Raw genomic sequence first — 22,597 nt, forward strand, 5'->3', positions numbered from 1 at the left:
GGGGTAGAAAGGACTCACTTCCTAAAACTTGCCAGAGTGGTCCCGGTGGGAACCTTGCACCCTGAGGGGATATCTTAGACCCGTGTGGGGGTCCTTGAAATGGGTTTTTATAGGGCTGGTTCTGTTTAGGATAAAACTGGCCTATGTCAGATAAGTGGGTCTGCAAATTCCAGAGGGTAAGGGCCTCTGCAGTGATGGGTGGTGTCCTCGTGAAGGCAGTCTTGGAGGATGCCACCACCTCTCGTGGGAGTTATCTTCATCTTCTTTCATCCTGGCTGCCCCGGGGCCCGGGATAACCAGAAGCACCTACTCAGCCAGAAGTGGGCCTCTCAGGTGGGCAAGGAGCTTGATTGCCCAGGGAGAGGCAGTGTGACTGTTCTTTGAAGCCAAATCCTCATGGGGAAGGAAGGAACTGGGAGAGGACCCGGAGGCTGCCTGGAGGCCTCCTGTCTGCCTCCCCACTTCCTTTAGCGACGGATTAATAGATCCTCTCCCCACAGTGTCTCACGAATCAGGTCCCTTCTCCATACAGACTCATTCACTCTAAGTACTGTAGGTGTGGCCCATTTATCAAAAAGAGAGGTTAAGAGAGCAGGCTCTGTGATCCTGATTGCCTAGGTTCAAATCCAGGCTCTTCTAATTAAAAGCTGGGAATCCTTGGGAAAGGCATCTGCAAAATAGGGATACAAAGAGTAAATCCTACATAGGGATGTTTGAAAATTTAATAAATTGAACAGTGCCCAGCACATAGTAGGTGCTCGATAAATGTTAACTTTTATTATTGTTGTTGTAGATATGATCTGCATATAGCTGAACAACTCCCAACTTGGGCTCCCACAGTTTTCCTTTCTGTTACTTGGTGCCAAGTGGTTTTGGAAAGCTCATTGGATGCTCTGTTTCTGCCAGATGGATTGGGGCTGAATTGGGCTGTCTTACAAAACCATGTCTCTTGGCTTTCAGTTAAGGGAAAAAGATGGAACATAGGCTATACGGAGGTTGCTGTTTCTTTTTTTCTTTTTCTTTTTCTTTTTTTTGAGACAGGATCTCACTCTGTCACCCAGGCTAGGTAGAGTGCAGTGGCATGATCTCTGCTCACTGCAATCTCTGCCTCCCGGCTCAAGCAATTCTCATTCCTCAGCCCCCCAAGTAGCTGGGACTACAGTCATGCCCCACCACACCCAGCTAATTTTTGCATTTTTTTTGTAGAGAGAGGGTTTCACCATGTTCCCCAGGCTGGTCCCAAACCCTGGGCTCAAGCAATCCTCCTGCCTCATCCCTCAAAGTGCTGGGATTACAGGGTGAGCAATCATGCCAGGCTACTTCTTCTTTTTATTTAAGAATCCCAACTCAACATCAATATTTCAATCCAGTCTGGAATTAACTTGTTCAGGAAATTAACTCATTAAATTACTCAGGTCTCCCGCCATCCACAACAAATCAGTCAGTACGTTGTGCATATTTTCACATGCAAACATGCCCCAAATGGAGAGGTGGTAAAATGCCCATGGCCAAAAAATAATCTTTCAGACACACCAAAACTTTGCTGTCTCTGGGTACAAATGCTACGAGTTGAGAGAATGGAAACCATTGGCCTCAGCCTATGGAGTGTCTAGCTCTTTACTCCTAGCCCCGACAGCCTGTCCAGCAGTGCAGTTTCTCTGGCTCAGCTCCCTCATGTCATCTCCTGCTCCCACCTCCATGCAGATGAGTCCGTCTCCCCGCTGCGGCTAGACACAGCCTCCTCTGAGCTCCAGAACCTTTTCATCTCACTCGGCTGACTTTCAGTTTCCACTGTCAAGTCTCATACTTGCAGGCTGATTCTTCTTCTCCTAGCACCTTATTCTTTTCTGCCTCATACTTAACGTAATTGGTAACTATGTGTGTATTTCTGTGTTTATTTATTGCCTGTAAAGCTTCGTGAAGGCAGAGAACACATCTGTTTTGGCCATCACTCCTCAGTGGATGCCAAACTCAACATCTGGAGCAGAGTAGGAGGTCCACAAATATTTGTAGAATGAAAGAATGAGCAAACCTATTGATCTAAGTTCCTGTGGGACATTTCCATCTGGAGAGCTCAAACTACCTCAAAACTAAAGCCATCATCTCTCCCCCAAAACCCACTGTTCCTCCTTTCTCCCCAGGCTCTAAGAATGTTACCACCATTGGCCTGGTCACCCCGGTCAGAAAACTGAGACTTGACTAGCACTCCTTCCTCTCCCTCACCATCACCAGCTGGTCAGCAGGTCTTACTGAGGCTGCATCAGTGAGATTTCTTTATTCCTTCCCTGCTAGACCACTGCCACTGCATGGCTCAGGACCCCATCTTTTCTACTTCAGTTTCTACTTTTGATGTCTACACGGTATCCTTGCACGTGAGCTTTAATAGTCTTCTGACCTTGGGAGGCCGAGGCAGGTGGATCACCTGAGGTCAGGAGTTTGAGACCAGCCTGGCCAACATGGTGAAACCCCATCTCTACCAAAAATACAAAAAATTAGCCAGGTGTGGTGGCACACACCTGTAGTCTTAGCTACTCAGGATGCTGAGGCAGGAGAATCGCTTGAACCCAGGAGGCGGAGGTAGCAGTGAGCCAAGATCAGGCTACTGCACTCCAGCCTAGGTGACAGAGTGAGATTCCATCTCAAAATAAATTTAAATTAAATTTAAAAATTTAAAAATCCTCTGACCAAGGCTGGGCACAGTGGCTAACACTTGTAATCCCAGCATTTTGGTAGGCCAAGGCGGGTGGATGACTTGAGCTCAGGAGTTCCAGACCAGCCTGGGCAACATGGCAAGACCCCATCTCTACGAAAAGTACAAAAATTAGCTGGGTGTGGTGGTGCTTGCCTGTAGTCCCAGCTACTTAGGGGGCTGAAGCAGGAGGATTGCTTGAGCCTGGGAGGTCAAGGCTGCAGTGAGCTGAGATTGCACCACTGCACTCCAACCTGGGTCACAAAGTAAGACCCTGTCTCGAAGAAGAAGGAGAAGAAGGAGAAGGGGGAGTGGGAGGGGGAGGAACAAGAGGAAGAGGAAGAAGAAGAACAACAACAACAACCACAACCCTCTGATGAGCTCCATCTTCCTCACAGCTACCAGGCTGAAACTTCTAAAATGGAAGTCTCACCATGTGACATCCTCCCTGCTCCTGCTCAGCACAGTTGCCCAGCTCCCATTATACTTTCTGTTACACAGTGTCCATTTTCCCTCTTGACTCTCCTTCTGGACTCAGAGTGTAGTTGGAGTGGCTAGAAGTCAAAAAGGACCTTCTAATGCTTCCAAACCTTCTGGGACAAGTTTTAAAGAGGCATGAGCAGGGAAGGAGAGCAAAGAGAACATGTCCCAGAATTTGTCAGAGCCATTTATCTCGTTCTTTCCATGCCTCTTTGGTTGAATTTTCAAGAGTCAGCACAAAACACAAAGTGGAACTTAGAGTTTTCCAGATTCTGTTCAGTGTGATCCTCTGGGAAGCATGTGGATTGGAAGTCATATAGTCCTTTAAATTTGAATCCCAGCTCGGCTTCTTGTAGCTCTGTTATTTCACCTCTTTGAACCCCCATTTGTCCTTCGTAAGGTGAAAACACAACCATCCTCATGAGACTGATGTGAGCAATGAATTAGACATTGTAGCTAAGACATCCAGTGCCATGCCTGGCACAAGGGGAACCCCCTTCCTCCCTAAAACAGTCACTCATGTTATACTTTTTGGGCTCTAAAATGCTGTTTTCATTGTCCTTAAAGAAACCTGCCTGTGATTCTTTCTAGAGGGATCGTTATTTCTTCCGGCTCCCTGATGGAACAGGTTTTAGTGTTTAGCACCGGAAAACACATGTGGAAGAACTTCAGAGGCAAGGGGGCCTCTGTTTTCAGTCAAGTGTTTATTCACACCAGCTCTGTACCAAAGCCTCCAAAAGAGAATTTCCAATAGAAGTTAGGACTCTAATTTGGAGTTATTTCTTTCTCTCCTCTCTCTCTCTCTCTCTCTCTCTCTCTCCCTGTGTTCTTTTTATTCTGCAAATCTATCAAACAGGATCATCTCCTTGACTATCATTATTCTGACAAAGTCAGGTAGGGCCATGATGCTTATATGGTTTTCCTCTAGACTGTAAGCTCTTCAAGAACAGGGGCTGAATATTATTTGTTTTCATCTGTGCCCAACAGATGGCCTGGGAAATATTGGTGAAATATGGATTATTTTATGCCTCAAACCATCCTTTCTTGTCAGAACAGCCTTTCTTGGCTGAGGTATTTGGAAGTAGGCCTGCATGCACCATTTTACCATTTCATGTGGGCACAGCTTTGGAGTTGCTGCATTTGTTTTGGATAGTTTCGTTTTTCATTGTGGAATTTTGAAGAAGCTTAGTGCCAGTGTGAGATTTCTGTAGTCTAAGTTTTTCCAGAACTTTGGCTACTATTTCTTGAGCTTCTAAAATCATTCAATTACCTCAGATATTTTTATTTTAAAAAACTCAGACAAATTTTATAATATTTACGATTAGGTGATATTTATTTTCCAAATAGTAATGATAAATGAAAACACCTTAATTTTGATGGGAGGGGCCATGTGAGGGTACTGTTTTCAAAAAGAATCATCCTAAATCTAGAATAATGTTTCTCTCACCTGTATCATTACCGGAAATATCCGTGATTCCTACATGTCTTTGGCCATGGATGATTTTAGTAATTTATTACCACAAGATGAAAAAAATAGGATAAATGGGAGTATTTTGTTGCCTCAGGTAGCTAGCTGGTAATGCCTGGGGTAACTGTGAGCAGCTTCACTTGGAAAACTAGACAATTAAGTAGTTCTGCCCTCTTCCAGTCTCACTGAAAACAAACCAGAATTTATTCCTAGGTAGTGGTAGCTCTTGTTCCTTTTGCAAACGGAATGTACAGACATTTATATCAGGGAAATGTCTGCCAGGGGAATCTCAACTACAAACATGAGTGTACAATCACCAATCACCAACTGTTTGAGGAAAACTAATAATGTGAAACAAAATAATCTTAACAAATGGAAGAATTTACACTTGAAGAAACAGAGTTAATAAAACAGACATAACAGACATTAGCAGTGAATGACAACCAAATACATGTTCCATGATACTCACTCTACCAAAAGCTCACCCCAACACATTACATCTTAGCATTTTTTATCTCTGTGATGTATGTGACAAGTGAGATTCAAACTTCAACTTACTCCTATGGACATACCTGCAGTTATGCAATAAGTCCAGCATGTTAGTTATAGCTCTACTCTGTTCTTTTCCTCTAAGGAATGTAAATCAGAATGCAAGTGAGTAGAGGTATCCTTGACACAAGCAGCACTACCAGTCAGGATACTTAGTTGCAAAAGCTGAACCTCTCATGACTGCTTAAAGCAGGAAGAAAACCTCTGAGAGGCCCAGTATGGGTAGAAGATTAACAAATCTTTTCCCCTTCTGCATGAAAATTTGACCTTGAATTAACTCTCTAGCTTTGTTCCCCTGGAGGAAACCTTATAAAAATTGCAGTGTCAACCCTTATGTTTCTGGGAAACATTGCTTATGGCCAGAATGATCCCAGATTGACAAATTACATCTGGCCTGGAGGTACCAGAAATATTGATAAAGACCCAGAGCTTTGGACTTCCCTTAATTTATTGACTCTCGTAACTAGCTGTGTCTTTTGAAGAGGCCTTGGAAGCTATTGCTATGGAGTTGTTACAAGAGATATTGGGGCTTGTAAAACAGGGCAGGGCACCTTGCACAATCACCCATGTAGATCTCAGCTCCTTGCACCTCCATGTCACCTGGACAGGAGATAAGTTCCTGATGACTGGGCGAACTGCTACAAGGACTCCCACTGAAAGAATATCTGATACTGTCCTGCTGGGCCCAGGTAGCCTATGATAGTTCCATGAATCTAAGTGTTTAGTAGATCCTAATAAGACTTCTGGTGGGCATTGAAGCCAGAGGGCCAGGCTTTGAGGCTATATAACCAGGCTACATAACCTGGGATTGCACCCCAAGACTGCTCTAGCAGAGATCTCACAGCCACTAGTACTAGGCACAGACACTGGACCTCACACCACTGATGCTGGCCATTGAACACTCCAACAGGACCTGTCATTGTTTCCCCTAAAGGCTGAGTGTCTCTCTCACCACCCATATCAGCTCCATGTACCCCACATGTCACAGGACCTGCCTGGACCCTAACAAGGGAGTCTGGGAAGGTGAATTTCTACCTGGTAGAATTATGGACTCGTAATATGGAAAATTCTCCAAACACAGTAACATCATCAGTGGTTCTGGGAAGCTAAAAAAAAAAAAATGAAAAACAACAACAACAAAAAAAACCTGACAAAATCCACTATATTTTTCTAATTTTCTTTCTTTCTTTTTTTTTTTTTTTTGAGACAGAGTCTCAATCTGTCACCCAGGTTGGAGTGCAGTGGCGTGATTTCGGCTCACTGCAACCTACCCCTTCCAGGTTCAAGCGATTCTCCCGCCTCGGCTTCCCATATAGCTGGGACTACAGGTGCATGCTATCATGCCCAACTAATTTTTTTGTATTTTTAGTAGAGACAGGGTTTCACCATTTTGGCTAGACTGGTCTCAAACTCCTGACCTCAAGTGATCCGCCTGTCTCGGCCTCCCAAAGTGCTGGGATTACAGGTGTGAGCCACCGCACCCAGCCTCTGCTAATTTACTTTTAAAAAAATAAATAACCCACAAGTGAATCATTTGCACAGGCCAGCACTTATGACCATTATTAGTCACACAAGTCACAACTGACTGGCTTACACATCACAGTTGAGAACAAAAATACCACCCCAATGTAAGGACTCCTTGGTCTAACACCCTGGAAGCCTCAATAACAAGAAGGAGAGAGGAGAGCCATTCCTGGTATCCTGAGCAGGGATTCAGAAGGTCTATTCTCAGAGGAAGAATGCTACTTCCTTATCTTCCTGAGGGAGCAATCACATCTGGCTCATTTTGCAGTCCCCTACAATGCCCAGCCCAGGGCTAATGGCTCTGGAGAAACTCAGAGTTGCTGGATGAATGGGGACATGCTAGAGCGAGAAGATGAGATATTAGATCTGTTTTCTGTAGACCTGGAATCTCAACCACCATATAAATGATTCCTAAGGAGAAAGAAAAATACATGTTGAATTCTAAATTATTGACCCAAAAAGCAAAGTTTTGAAACATGATCCATTTGTAACTTGAGCATTGTGGCAATTTACTTCCTCTGGCCATGGTAAAAACTGCTCTAGCTCCACTATGTTTCAGACTGCAGGTTACAGCCCATGAGTGGGCCATTACATCAATGTGCTAAAGGTTAGCTAACAACACCCTGCTGGTAAATCTGGCCCACTGTCTGTTTTTACAAATAAAGTTTTATTGGAATACAACCACACTCATTTGTTTACATATTATTTATGGCTGCTTTTGCACTGTGACAGAGTTGGTTAGTTAGGACAGAGACTTTAGGGTCCAGAAAGCTGAAAATAGTATTTGGCCCTTCCCAGAAGAAGTTTGCTGATCTCTAATGTGGGTTATAATCTTCTTTTTTTTTTTTTTGAGACAGAGTTTCACTGTTATTGCCCAGGCTGGAGTGCAATGGCACAATCTCTGCTCACTGCAACCTCCACCTCCCGGGCTCAAGCGATTCTCGTGCCTCAGCCTCCTGAGTAGCTGGGATTACAGGCATGCACCACCATGCCCGGCTAATTTTGTATTTTTAGTAGAGATGGGGTTTCACCATGTTGGTCAGGCTGGTCTCAAACTCCTGACCTCGGGTGATCCGCCTGCCTCGTTCTCCCAAAGTGCTGGGATTACAGGCGTGAGCCACCGCGCCCAGCCATAATCTTCATTTTCAGAAAAATCAGTGAGAATTAAATTTTTAAAATCAGAGTAGTTTTTGCCCCAGTTATATTAACCTAACTGAAGTTGATTTCTTGCCCAAGGCCATACCTGAAGTTGGAGAAGGAATACTTGAACCTTTGGAGTCAAGCCCTGGTCTGGGCTCCTAGCCATTAGTCTGTTTTGCTTCCATAGGCAGTAGTTTTAAAGAAATAAAGTTTGAAAGCCTCATCCCCAGTCCCTAGAAGTTTTTTCATAATCTTCATTAGTATTTGCAGGGTATAAAATGAATACACTTATTAAATAAAATGTGACAAGTCCAAAAAATCTAAAGAAGGAACTTTGAATGACTCCTAGTCTCCGTATCCAGGGATAAGCACTATGACTATATAAGGCATTTCCTTCTAGTCTAGTTTTCTGCGTACATACAAAAGCTTTTGGTTGTTTCACAATATAGGATCCAGATACTACACCTACTTTTGTTGATTTGTGCCATTGGATAGCCTTCAAAAGCATGACTTTTCATTGGACTGTTCTGTCATTGGACATGAAATTTAGTCAAAAGAGATCTTAGAACAGAGAAAGTTCGCTTCTTTCATGTCGAAGTTAATGAAATCGAAGCCCAGAGTGATGATGGACTTGGCTGGAGTCACGAGCACATTTCCAGAGGCTTTGCAAGGCAGTGCCTCCGTGCCTTTACTTATGTTTTGCCCTCTTGAAATGCTTCCTTCCCTCTGTGCCATCCTCTAGCTACCTCCTTAATTTCATACTTCAAGATTCAATTTAGGCATCACCCCCAGAAACTCTTCCCTACCACTTCAGATTGTACTAAATGATCGGTGCATAGCATATAGTAAGTGCTCAATAAATACTTGCAGAACTGAACAGAGCTGGGCCTGAAACCTAGGTGTTCCTGCTTCCAGCCCAGAGAGCCATGTTGCCGAATCAACTCAGGCAGTCCTCATTTTGGTACTGGTTCTTGCATTCAAGTGCTGTGTGACCTCAAGGCTTCAGTTTCTTCAGCTGTGAACAAGAAATAATAATTTATACTTCATGGGGTTGTTTCAGTGACAAATGAACTAACTAACATAAGTGTCATGCATGATCATTGACACCATGGCGGGTGATCCATGAATGGTGGGGATTATTCTCTACTCCCTTAATCCAGATTGATCTCTTCTTTGATATTGCAAGAGATTTTGATGAACACTTACAAATGTGGCAGGCCCTGCTCTAAATACTTTATGTGTATGAACTCATTCAGTCCTCCCAGTACTCCTTGAGGCAGGAGCAGATAGCCTTACCTCTTCCCATTTTACAGATGAGGAAACTGAGATGCAACACGGTCATGTAAGTTGCCCAAAGTCATGCACACTGGGGCAACTCTATAAGTATCACAAATGTCAAATGAGTGCTGGGTGACTATAGGGAAGGGAGCTACATGCTAAGGGAACAGAATATGCACCATCGGGGGAGGAAGGTGAGTGGACAGAGAGTGAGACCTTGTCCAGAAGAGGCTTTGGATGCAGCCCCAGACCAAGCTGGAAGGAAGGTTGAGAGACTTGATAAGGTGGCAGGATGTTCTCCTGTAGGCAGTGAAGAATTCAGAAGAGACTGGGCGTGGTGGCTCAAACCTGTAATCCCAGCATTTTGGGAGGCCAAGGCAGGCAGATCAGTTGAGGGCAGGAATTCGAGACCATCCTGGCCAACATGGCAAAACCCCATCTCTATTAAAAATACAAAAAATTAGGTAGGCAACGTGGCACATGCCTGTAGTCCCAGCTACTTGGGAGGCTGAGGCACAAGAATCACTTGAACCTGGGAGGTGGAGGTAGCAGTGAGCCAAGATTGTGCCACTGCAGTCCAGCCTGAGTGACAGAGCAAGACTGTCTTGAGAGAGAGAGAGAGAAGAGGAATTCAGAAGACTCAGAAAGGGATGCTGAGCAGGGAGGTAAGAGACCAGAACTGTGTCTGAGACCTCAGTAGAAGCATAAGGGATGGTAACGGAGAGTACTGAACATTTGATGAGCGTCTACTATGTGTCGTGTACTGTGTGAGACACTTTACATACAGAGTTTAATTTAACCCCCACATCAACCTTGTGAAGTAGATTATGTCTCACCTGCAGATGAGAACATTAAGTCTTTGATCCTAAATTGTTGCTTAGTAGGAACATGTTATTTGGAACCTAAGGATCGTCATAGCACATTTTTTATTTTTAATTAATATTTAGATATGTTTATGGGGTACAGTGTGATGTTTCAATACATGTATACATCAATTAGGAAGAATAGTTCTAGATTTTTTTTTTATTCTAGAGCCAGAATGCCTAGGTGAATATTCAGAGCTCTAATACTCATTAGCTGTGTGGCCTTAAATAAGTTACTTAACCACTCTGAGCCTCAGTTTCCTTATCTCTAAAATGGAAGATAATCATAGAATCTACTTCAGAGGGCTGTTATTAAGCAGTTTTGTGTTAATATATTTAAAGCACTTAAAACTCAGCACACATTAGCCTTTTTATAGATAATAGCCGTTATTATTCTCACTGTTGTGGTGTTTACGGCCTGGATATATATTCTAGCAGAGCCTCTCAAACATTAATGACTTGAATCACCTGGGATCTTCTTAAAATGCAGATCCTATTCATTAGGACTGGGGTGGGGCCTGAGAGTCTCTGTTTCTAACAAGCTCCCAGGTGAGGCTGTTGCTGCTGGTTCAGGGACAACACTGTGAATAACAAGGTATAGTTGTTTTTTGTGCATGTGTCTTATCTCTGTTCCTTAACCGAAAACAACCTCCATTTTTAAGTTACCTAAAGGCAAGACATCAGCTTTTGTAGTGACTTTTGTCTCCCTGGTAGAGCTTAGCCTGTCATAGGTGCTTATAAATATTCCTCAGACTTTGGGGGCTGGAGTGAGCCTTGCAGGGCCTCGACTCCCCTTCTCTCATGTGAGGCTGGGTCCCTCTGCAGTTTGCTGAAATGAGTGGGTCCCCAAGGCCAGACGTGGCCAGCCTGCAGAACTCTCAGGCTTTGGAGCAGTAGCTGCCAAGTGATAGCTTCGAGCATCCCAATTTAATGATCATCCTTAGCCTAACAAGGCAGCCAGCTCCTCTAACATGGCTCAGGAATGGCAAATGAGTGACAAGCTGTGCCAGGAAAAGGTGAGGCAGGATTAGACAGGTGTCCTCCCTGGGGACAGCATCAGGGCAAATCCCAAACTTCACCCACTTCAGGGCTGTTAAACACCTCTGGCCTCCAGGGCTTGTCAAACAGCTTCTACTCGGTTGCCCAGCAGTTCTCAGCCGAGGGGTAGAAATTGTTTCTGAGCACAGGTGACAAGCTACGAGGTTCAAGTTTAAGAAACAGCTCTCTCTCACAACGTGCATGTTTAGTCTGATCAGATGGATAGGCTGCCCTTGTTAATTTCAATGTCCAGGTCTTTTTGGAATCCCACTAAACTGGCTGCCACATCAATCTAGTTTGGTCTAATACCAGCTTCTCTTTATTTCATGGGAAAAGGGAAAAAAAATCTGACTTCTATGACACAAAGACTAAGGAACCAGAGCTGCACTGTCCAGCATGGTCACCACTAACCGTGTGTGGCTATTTACATTTAAATTGATTCAAATTAAATAAACTCCTCTATACCATGCGCCTCATTTCAGATGCTTGACAGCTGCATGTGGCTCAGTGGCTCCTGTATTGCACAGCATAGTACATTCCCATCATCACAGAGACTTCTATGGGACAGCCCTGAACTAGAGACTCAATGCAGGTAGTATCCCCCTTCCAGAAAAACAGACTGAAAATCCCACTCTCAAAGCAACAGAGAAGGATTCGTTGTAGAGACCAGGGACCAACTCACCTACTGAAACATATGCCACATGACTGTGTTTTGATCCTCTTAGAGCTGAGTTTCTTAAAGCAGCCATCATCATCATCACCATCTCATTTTGCCAGGTGTTTATGATGTGTCAGGCTGTCTTCTAAGTGCCTTAGCTCATTGAATTCTCACAAGAATCTTATGAGTCTGTCAGCATCAATTTTTTTTTTTTTTTTTTTGAGGCAGAGTTTCGCTCTTGTTGCCAGGCTGGAGTGCAATGGCGCGATCTCGGCTCGCCACAACCTCCGCCTCCCAGGTTCAAGCAATTCTCCTATCTCAGTCTCCCAAGTAGCTGGGATTACAGGCATGCACCACCACACCTAGCTAATTTTTTGTATTTTTAGTAGAGACAGGGTTTTTCCATGTTGGTCAGGCTGGTCTCCAACTCCCAACCTCAGGTGATCCACCTACCTCAGCCTCCCAAAGTGCTGGGATTACAGGCATGAGCCACCACACTATTGCCCTATTTGTCTTGCTGATGAGGAACTTCAGGCTCAGAGAGGTTATGTAGCTTACCCAGGTCATATAGCTATCACCAGGCAGAACTGGGATGCAAAGGCAGGAGGCTTGAGTGCAGAGTTCACCCTCTCAACTGCATCCCATGGTGGGATGAGATGAGAAGGATGCAGGGTATAGAGAGAAGGCAGAAGAGTCTGTGTGAAGGTGAAATGCCTGAAAATCTAAGGCCAAAAACATTCTTGCCTTAATGTACATCGCCCTTCATCTTCCCTTTTTCCTTTTAGTTTTGTCCCTGGCTTAGGAGCAACAAATATTGCTAATAAAAGTGGAATAGTGGGCCAGGCGTGGTGGTTCACGCCTGTAATCTCAGCAATTTGGGAGGCTAAGGCGGGTGGATCACTTGAGGTCAGGAGTTCGAGACCAGTCTGACCAAGATGGCAAAACCCCCATCTCTACTAAAAATACAAAAATTAGCTGGGCGTGGTGGCACGTGACTGTAATCCAAGCTACTCGGGAGGCTGAGGCAGGAGAATTGCTTGAACCTGGGAGGTGGAGGTTGAAGTGAGCTGAGATTGCGCCATTGCACTTCAATCTGTGCGACAGAGTGAGACTCTGTCTCAAAAAAAAAAGTGGTATAATGATAATCAAATCACTCCATCCGATTGGACAGCCTTTGAGAAACATGTTAATCTCCTGACACAAATTGCTATATACAGTGATACGTTGCTTAACAATGAGGATACATTCTAAGAAATGCATCATTAGGTGATTTTGTCATTGTGGGAACATTGTAGAGTGTACTTACGTAAACCCAGCTAGTGTAGCCTCGCCTCCACACCTAAGCTACATGGTAGAGCCTGTGGCTCCCAGGCTACAAACCTGTATAGCATGTTACTCTACCAAATACTGTAGGAAATTAACATAGTGGCATTTGTGCGTCTAAACAGATCTAAACCTAGAAAAGCTGCAATAAAAATGCAGTATTATAATCTTTTGGGACCACCATCATATATGAGGTCTGTTACTGACCAAAATGTCATTATCATACAGAACATGACTGTATATAAATAAATGCAGAAACTGCTTCTTAAATCTTTACTTCAATATTACTTGAGCTTTTCATTTTTCATTTTATTTTAATTTTTTTCATGGTTGATTCTATTTATTATTAAGTTTTATCAGTCAGTCGTTCATTTAGTCAATCCATAAGCATGCATTAAGTGCCAGCTATAAGCACAATAATAGTGAGAGATAATATTCATCAAATTATTTGTGTGCCAGGCACCATTCTAAGTACTTTACATGAATTAACTCATTTATCCCCCATGATAACTCCATGAGGTATGTATTATTATTGTCATCCCCGTTTTACAGATAGACAAAGTGAGGCTGAGGATAGCTAATTTGCCCAAGATCACAGGGACTGGAAGTGGTAGCACAGGGATTCAGGCCCAGCAGGCTGGCTCCAGAACTTGCTTCCTTTGCTACCATACTTTTGCTGCTGTGTGTCCAGCGCTTTGCTAGGGAGGGGGGACTCCGGGAGGCCTCACATGACTCCCGTTCAGCACAGCCAGAATGGAGAGAGTGCAGTGTCAGAAGGGAACTGCTGGGAATAGGACAGATCAGGGAACGTGGTATTTGAATCGGACTTTGAAAGATGAATAAAACCAGCCATTTAAGGATTGGAAATTGGGAAGGTGTTCTAGGTGAGAGGAGCAGCTGTCAAAGGTTCCAGGTAGGAAATCCAGAGATAGTGGGGGACGCATAGACCAACTGAGACAGACTAGCGTGGGGGCTGGACTGCCCATCAGCTCATTTGCAGAGGTGCAGCTGTTTAACCAGTTATTAAAATGCTGAAATGCTTCTCTCTATGGGTTAGTAAAAAGCCACTGCCTCAAGTGCTCCCAAAGCCACGATGTCCCGCCATCCAGCAACAACAGCTTGGCATCTGGCCCGGCAGGTGCTCCAGGATGCCCTATCTGCGCTGAGGCTGTAGGAGTTGATCGGTGCCTGAGCCTTAACAGTAGTTAAATATTTAGAATATCATCCTGAGTTGAAAGTGTTGGGGAGAAGATTTTTGTCTGCAGGTGTCATGGGGGCCTTTGATCCTTTGACAGCAGGGTTAGGGTTGAAGGTTTGGATCGGGGAGAAGCATAAGCAAAATCCAAATGCCTCTGCTTATCCTTCAGGACTCAGCTGCATCCCCACCTCTCCTGTGAAAGATTTGCTGACCTGCGCCCCTGGCAGGAGAAGGCATCCTCTGTTCACAACCCCTTCGGTGAATAATTTTAACAGTCCTTGAGTGCCAGCTCATGCCAGGCCCTGTGACGAGAGCTTTTCCAGAGAATTCCACTTAAACTTCACAGTCATTCTCTCAGCTACTGTTATTTTGCCTATTTAACAGACAAGAAGAGTGAGGAGATGTTCTGGGGCTTGCCCAAGGTCACACAGCTAAGTTAGGATGTGGCAGGGCTGGACGTTGAGCCCCAGCACTGTGATCCCAGAGCCTGCGTCCTCTTGCCCACCCCCCGTGGGGCCCCATGACTGCTCTGGCATTATTTGCTTCCATGTCTGTCTCCACTGCCAGACATTGAGCTCTGCACAAGCAGGGACTGGGCTTTGATCATTTCTCTCACTTTCTGACAGTCAGACAAGGCCTGGCACAGAGTGGGTGGGGAAGAGAAGGATCAGTTAGGACCTAGCCCCAGGGGACTGGAGCAGAGAGAGATGTAGGGACCAGCTGGATGCTTCCTGCAAGAGTCCCAAAGAGAGATGACAAGCCCATGGCTGAGTGAATGCCATCCTCAGTGTCTCCCAGAGAGAGATCACCAGTTGGCCTCCTCCTTTCTCCCGAATGGCCCCAAGGGAAGCCACATTGGCCTCCCCAGGTTGTTGGCTTGCTCTCATTTGCCTGGAACTGACAGCCCCGTGCGTGCTGTGTGTCTGGGGCCAACACTCAGGGGGAAAAAACAACATTAGCGAATATTAGCCCTTGAAGCTGCCCAGTGCAAACTGAGGCTGGCCCAGCATGGCAGGAACCAATGGAAGCCTGGAGCCCAAATGCCTGGGAGCAGAGGGGCCTGCAGAGAGAAAGCGCTGTCTGAGCTCATCCCACTTTTGAACCATCTGCCCCTGCACCAAGTTCCCACTCTTTTTTTATCCTTTCAGAAATAGTGATATTGACAGCTGCCAGCACGCAGCTGGTTTTCACATGTTATGGGAAGTAGTGCTGGCAGTAAATTTGGTCATTTGCCCAGTAGACATGGTATCTGAGTTGAATGTGCATTCTTCAAAGTCTGACTTCACAAACAAACCCTCTACAGGTATACAGTTCCCTGGATTTTTATTGATTTAATTACATTTTCCCCATCCCTCCATTTTGCTCTCCTCACAGACTACATCTTTTTATACCTACAATAAAAGGTGCTATAAATTCAATTTTTTTTTGTTACTGAAAAGGTATATATGCTTGTTTTTTAAATTTTGGAAACTACAGGAAAATATAAGGAAGAAAATTAAAATTATTTATAATTCTGCTACCCTGAGGTAGCCAAAATTATTATTTAGTTTATTGTCTTATCTTTTTTTAATATAAATAGGGAAGGTTTTGAACATAGTTACACTGTGTATATATAATTTTGTGTCTTATTTTTATTTCACTTAATAGCATACCATAAGCATATTCCTGGTAGTACTATAGAACATTCATAAACATTCTTAATGACTGCAGAATATTCCATCATGTGACTGTACCGTAATTTGCCTAATGGCTCCAGGGTTCATGGCCATTTGAGTTGTTTCCAGTGTGCGAATTACTATTGTTTTAAAACTACCCACAGTGGTGTGACTAAAACATCAATGGAGAGGAAATGGTTATGAAGAGAGTAGTCAGCTTGTAGTAGAGCAACTGAGGGGTTAATTCACAGGGCCTCTGTTGGCCTGTGGGAGGAAGAAACTACAAAAGGAGAACCCTGGGAGGGAGCCTCAGCCACCCCAATCCCAGCTGTCACTTTTTTTCCAGGAAGCAAGGCCTTATGGGAAGTGTAGGGAACAATGGCATCTGCCTGGCCTGCAAGCTTTCTAGAGCAACAGTAATGATCAGAATCTCTTGGAGTGAGCACTTCCATACTCAGGATCTCCCTCTATTCTCACAGCAAAACCGGGAACTGGGAAGATCGCTTTTCACATCTCCAGAGACTGACTCTAAAAAAGTCGTGAGATTTGCCCCAAGTTATGCAGTGAGTGGCCAAACTGAAACCAGAGGGCTGCTCTAGGGATTGCTGGGAATCTCCTCCCTCTCTTTCTGGATTGCTTCTAGAATGGAAAGTAGCATGGCAGCCTCATCAGAAAGCAAGTTTTGAGCTTGTTCTGTGGACAAAGTTCATTGCACGTGCACTTGGCCAAGTCTACAGATGAGGAAAACACCACAATTCCAGGAGGTTTTTGTTTGTTTGGTGGCTGTGTTTGTTTGTGTCTAATTCTGGATTTTAAAATGTGGCTCTATCTTATGTTTTCTGTGTGTATAAGAAGCATCACCTGTGATGGCTTTCTCAGTTCTTTCAAACTAGAGTGAGGAATTCGGTCAAGAGTTAGCCAGTCAGGTTCAGACCTGCTCAGGAATTTAGGCCAAGTGTGCTGGCGGAAGAAGGTGGATGTGTCCCCAGGCTTCCATTCTCTTTTCACTGGTAAGTTCAAACTCCCCACCTGGAGCAAGCTCTTTTTGCAGTCTTTTGTCCAGTTGCTCTATATTAGTCCCTTACATAGAATCCCGCCCTCTCCTTGCACAGCCACACCCCAGACCCTGGGGCAGCAAGGTGGGGAAAGCATATTTTTGTGATTAAGAAAGGAAACTAGTAAAAGGAAACTAAGGACCAACTTGTTGAAAATGCTGAGCATCCACTGCCTCTAAAATCCTTCCCTGGAAATACTGTCCCTCTTCAGACTCCAGAGCACTTTACAGCAACATCCCACAAGGCACTTTTCATGGTCTGCCTTGCATGAGAGTTATCTGCTTTTCTTTCCTTGATAGCCACTTAATGCCCCAGTCCACCAGTAAAAAGTCTGATCTAACAGATACACAAGAATAATTGAGGAGTATAATTATAATTTAAAAAGTCAAACAGACTTTATGCAATTGGGACTGCCCTGGAAAGTCAGGGGTGTACAGTCACAGTAAACCTCCTTGCTAGATTGAACACCAGAGACCAGGTTTTAAATCCTTGTGTCCTCCATAAAACTCAACACAGACCCTTGCTCCGAGGAGGCAGTTAATAAATCGGGAACCAGTTAAGTGCTCAGTCTGCTCCATAAACCGCTCTCCCCGTTCATGTATTTATTAATTTATCGGGTTCCTCTTACTCCACCCTCTTACTCCTTAAGCTACTCCAATTCATACAGAATCCCCTGAAACTGCCCTACATTTTTTCACCTGATTCCTTCTGCCTGGATTCTTTTCCTAAACGCTTCTGCCTCCCTGGTCCAGGCTCAGGGCAGCATTTCCCAGCACAATCACTCCCTTCAACTGTGGCTGATTTAGATGCTCCTACTTCCTTCTCTCATCAGACTTTGTGCATTCCTTTATCATAAAGCTTTTCGGAAGGTGGCATAATAGCTTCTTTTCTCATGCTTTTCACATTAGACCTTGAGTTCACTGGGTACTAGGACCTCTGCAGTATCACCAGGTATAGAACCAGGTACACAGAAGGTACTTACTTATTCTTTCATCCATTCAGCATATATTTATAGAGCATTTACCATACAACAGGCAAAATATCTGCCTTTGTGGAGCTTACATTCCACCAAAGGAGACAAAAAAGGAACAAATGCATAAATAATACAAATATCAGGCACAGAGAAGTAGCATACAGAGAAATCAAACTGGGTACTCAAACCAAGAACAACTTCTGAAAAGTGCTATTTTAGGTAGAGTGGTCAGAGAAGTTTTCTCTAAGGAGACAGCATTGGAGCAGAGATCTAAAGAAAGTGAAGCAGCAAGCCATGTGGATATCTGAGGAAAGATATTGCCAGGCAGAGAGAACAGTAAGTGCAAAGGCCCTGGGGCAGAAACATTCTTGGCACATGCCAGGACCAGCAAGGAGGCTGGAATAGAGTAAGTGAGTGGGGAGTGTGATCAGAGATGAGTCCAAAGTGGGCAGGGTCAGATCCTACAGGTCCCCTTAGGCCTGCAAAGGGACCTGATTTCTATTCCATATGTGACAAGAAGCTCAGTACACTTTTGTCAGATTGAATTATTTGAGATGAGTTGAACTAAAACAAATTGGGCATTGTCTTAGTATAGGCTCTAAACCATTGTTTGAACCCCGCAGTATCCTAAGTCTGCTCTCCTTGCCTACAAACACAAAAGCACTAGGAACAGTACCATTTAGCAGTTTGAAAACCTATTTGTGTGTGAATTTGCCTGTTCTGGAATTAGCACAGCCTTGTGATTGTTCCCAAAGCCTTTTGGCCAGTGACACTTTTGCCAGCCTTTCCTATATGGACCAGTTTCATTGTGCTGGCAGATCTGGACCAGGGAACATCTGAACGCAAGAGGAATATGGTCCTAACGCCAGTCTGACATTTCTGTTTCATTTCTGTATTTCCCAGACTCTGAAGTCTTTGAGGGTCACTGGGATTTATTCTGGGCCCTTAGCAGGGTCCTGGGCCCGACTCTTAACATAGTTTTTATCCAAGCCTGGTTCTCATTAAATCTTAATTATGTGAAATTCCTACACTTAATGCAACTGAAAATAAGGCACACTTTGCTATTTTTATCATTTTCCTTAGTCTTTATAAACCATTCCAGCGAACCATTCCCTGGAGTAAAGTGGGAAAACCACCAGAATTTAAGCTAAGCAAATTCACAGAACTCAATTATACATTCATTAATTCATTTAACAATCATTCATTCACTCAAAGAAAGGTGATTGAGAACCTACAAAGTACCAGCACTGTTTGAAGTTCTGGGGAGGTAGCAGAACACATGGTAAGCTCCTGCTCTCATGAAGCTGACAGTCTAGCAGAGGAGACAGAACAAACCAGGAAACTCATATAAAATGTCATCTTGAGCAGTGATAAGTGCTACTATGTGCAAGTCTGGAGGATACAAAGATGAACAATTCATGCCTCTACAATTCATGTGGTTGGGGTGGCAGTGAAGACATAAGTTATAACAAAGGTATGATATATGGTATTGGGCATTGTGCACAGAGTGCTATGGAGGAAGAGGGAAACAAATGACTATTGTGGTTATGGAGGGCTCTTGGAGAACTCTTGAAGAGGTGACATTGGATCAGTATCTTGAAAAATAGGTAGGATTGTACTGGATGGAAAGGGTAGAAAGAGAAAGGAAACAAGAGCAGAGGCCAAGACAGGGAGAGATGAACGAACACAGTGTATTCCCAAAATGCCTGGTCATTTGCTGTGACCACAGCACGTTGGTGCTAGATAGGCATGGAATGGGAGCATGACAGATGCGAATGTAGGTTGAGGCTAATTAATAAATGGCCAGGCTGAAAAATCTGTGCTATAATTGGACGACCAGATTTCCATGTTAGTGCATTTATCCTGGCAGCAATGTGAAAGGATTGAAGAGAGAAACTGGAATCAGGAAATTATCATGAAAATAATGCAATGGTCTGATCTTAAAATGAGTCTCTCTCTCTCTCTGTCTCTCTCTCTCTCTCTCTCTCTCTCTCTCTGTGTGTGTGTGTGTGTGTGTGTGTGTGTGTGTGTGTATGTGTGTTTGGCTAATCAGTTAAATTGAGAGTGTTAGACTCGGGGTTGGGAGGGCTCTCTCTCTCTCTCTCTCTCTCTCTCTCTCTCTCTGTGTGTGTGTGTGTGTGTGTGTGTGTGTGTGTGTGTGTGTGTGTGTGTTTGGCTAATCAGTTAAATTGAGAGTGTTAGGCTCTTAGGGTTGGGAGGGGCTCTGAAAGTCATGTAGTCCTGCCACCCATTGTATGTTTGACTCTCCTTTCCAACCTCCTTCCCAAAGGATCACTCAACCAAGACACCAGTCTTTAAGACTTCCCATCCCAGCTTTAGAGAGCCAAGATTCACTCATGTGGAACAGAGATCTGCTCCCTGGATCTACCACCAGTACTACTTTTTCTCCTTGAGGTTTAAAGACCCAGTCTAATCCCTAATTTGGTGCAGCTTCGCATTATTTAAAAGCAGCTGAAATTTCCTGAGCATCTCTGTGAGCTAGGCATGCCTGCAGGGCACGTATCACCCCATTTCCAGATTGGAACCTTGGGTTCATTGGCCATGTGACTTGCTGAAATTTGGTCATTGACCCAATTATTGGCAGCACTAGGATCAAAACCCAAAGCTCTCTAGCTCCAGAGCCTGCACTCTTGGAAACAACTATCAATTTAACCCAACAAACATTTATTTAGCACTGACTGATGCGAAATCTCCTGTCCTGGGTATTAAAGAACAGGGTGGAACCAGTGAGGAGCAAGCATGGTTACTGTATTCCAGGGATTCCCACTCTAGAGATTTAGACAGTGGAGTCCACACTCAAGCATTATAATAATGTCTGTTTGGCTTTGCTTGCAGTCTGGGCTATTCCAGAAGAGGAAAGTAATTTCTGTTTAGCCCATTGCACAGGCCTTGTTTCCTACTTGTTACACTGGGTCAAGCCCCATGCAGGAGCCATCTCCACAGAGTCCATACCCAGGAAAAATGATCTGTATGCTGGAAGGATACAGGAGGGGGATGTACCTGGAAAGGTGCAAGGCATGTGACTGGTGTATATAACCAGATTTGAGCAAAGCAAAGCTTCAACTTTGACACATCCCAGTGATGAGCAAAGAGGAAGATATAGCAAGACCGAGAGAGGCTGGGAAGCTGGAAACAGAACAGGTGCAAAGAACTGATGGGAAAGCCTTCAGAACCAAGCCTGTGCACTGAGCACGTATGCAGGAGCTCCCCCGTTAGGCACTTTGTGGTATTGCTGTGCTACAGCTGTGGCTGCAGGACTTGAAGGAAATGGGCCCAACCCTGACATTGTTGGCATCTTTGTTCGCTGATTTTTTTTTTCTGAATCTAATGTTGTGTTTGTCTTCATCTAATGTTTAAATTTGTGACAATTCTGACTATATGTGCTGTATGCCAGACGTAGATGAAGATTCCTGAATGTAAATCTTCCATATAATTGTACTTCCACCCCTGCTATTTCATTTCCCCTCTGTTATTCTCACTCTTTAGGGGAGAGAAGCACCAAAGGGTTAGGAGACATCTGTGCCTTCTCCATGCACCTTGCACCAGTTCCCGTTCAGAGCCAGCTGCCATACCCCAGCCAAATCCAAACACTCCCCTGCTTTCCAGCCAGCACCCCTCCATCTCCTGACCTCACAGGGCCTCCATCTCTTGGTGAGATCTGCTTTGGTTCTTCCTTGATCGTGAGCTTTACACTCACCCCTTCATTGGTAGTTGCTCTGCCACCCTACAGCCGGCCCCAGAAATCAAGCCCTTTCCTTGGAGGGAGGGACTTCAGGATTCTCCTGAGAAGGAATTAGACAGGTAGGCAGGCAGGGGCACACGTGGTCCCCTTTCCATCTCACCAGATACTCAGCCCTGAATATTTTGCCAGTGTCCACGGAGTGAGAGGCCCTGAAGTCCTGACCCGTTCAAAGAGTCCTTCCCTATATAGTACCAATGTCCAGCTTAGTAAGTAGCCCTTTTGATTTTCCTTTTATTAAAATCACAAGCTTCCTTCCTGGTTTCTGTCATCCCTCACCTCCAGATTCAGCAAAATGTAAAATCGGTAATATCTAGACTGCGAAGTAAATTGCATGTATGTTTTCTTCTTGCGCATATAGAGGTCCCATAAATCTGCTAAATGGCCAAATGGTGGTTTTGTGCAGGCACCAGAAATTGCCTCTTTTCCTGCTCTTATCTTTTCCTTGATTTTTAATTCTTCTAGAGATTTTTCTTTCCTTCCTTTCTCTGTCTTCCTTTTTTATTTTTCTTTTTACCAGAAAATTCTATCCCATTCCCATCCCCTACCTCCTCGAAGGAACCTTCTCTTTCTACATGGTGTCATTATGTTTTCTTATTCTTATTATCCCAGTTATTCTTGGGGCTCTGGTGCAACCTGAGACAGATGATGTTTATTTATTCATCATTTATAACCAATTTAACTCCGAAAGGGACTTGAGCCAGACTCACAGTATGAGTTAGTTATAACAGAATTACTAAACAAAGATAGCAATGTAAAAAACATGTCATTAAGAGTAAGGAAGACTGCTGTAGCAGAAAATCTCTCCGAAGGTTTGTTACTGCAATTTAACACAAAATTTAGCATTGAGTTTCTTAGCCGCCAAGGCAAAACAGGAAACAGGCATGATGTAGCTTTCATCATCTAATTTAAATACACACACACACACAGACACACAAACATCTTT

General features: G+C 44.2%; 1 protein-coding gene across 2 annotated transcripts in view; it reads left to right on the forward strand.

Annotated features, from left to right (window-relative positions):
• The window catches only part of ABTB3 (ankyrin repeat and BTB domain containing 3), a 341,236-nt gene that overhangs the window by 225,622 nt on the left and 93,017 nt on the right, over positions 1-22,597 (forward strand). The gene's annotated exons all lie outside the window — the stretch shown is intronic.

The sequence above is a fragment of the Gorilla gorilla genome, chromosome 10 (genome assembly GCF_029281585.2).
Source record: "Gorilla gorilla gorilla isolate KB3781 chromosome 10, NHGRI_mGorGor1-v2.1_pri, whole genome shotgun sequence".
Lineage (NCBI taxonomy): Eukaryota > Metazoa > Chordata > Mammalia > Primates > Hominidae > Gorilla > Gorilla gorilla.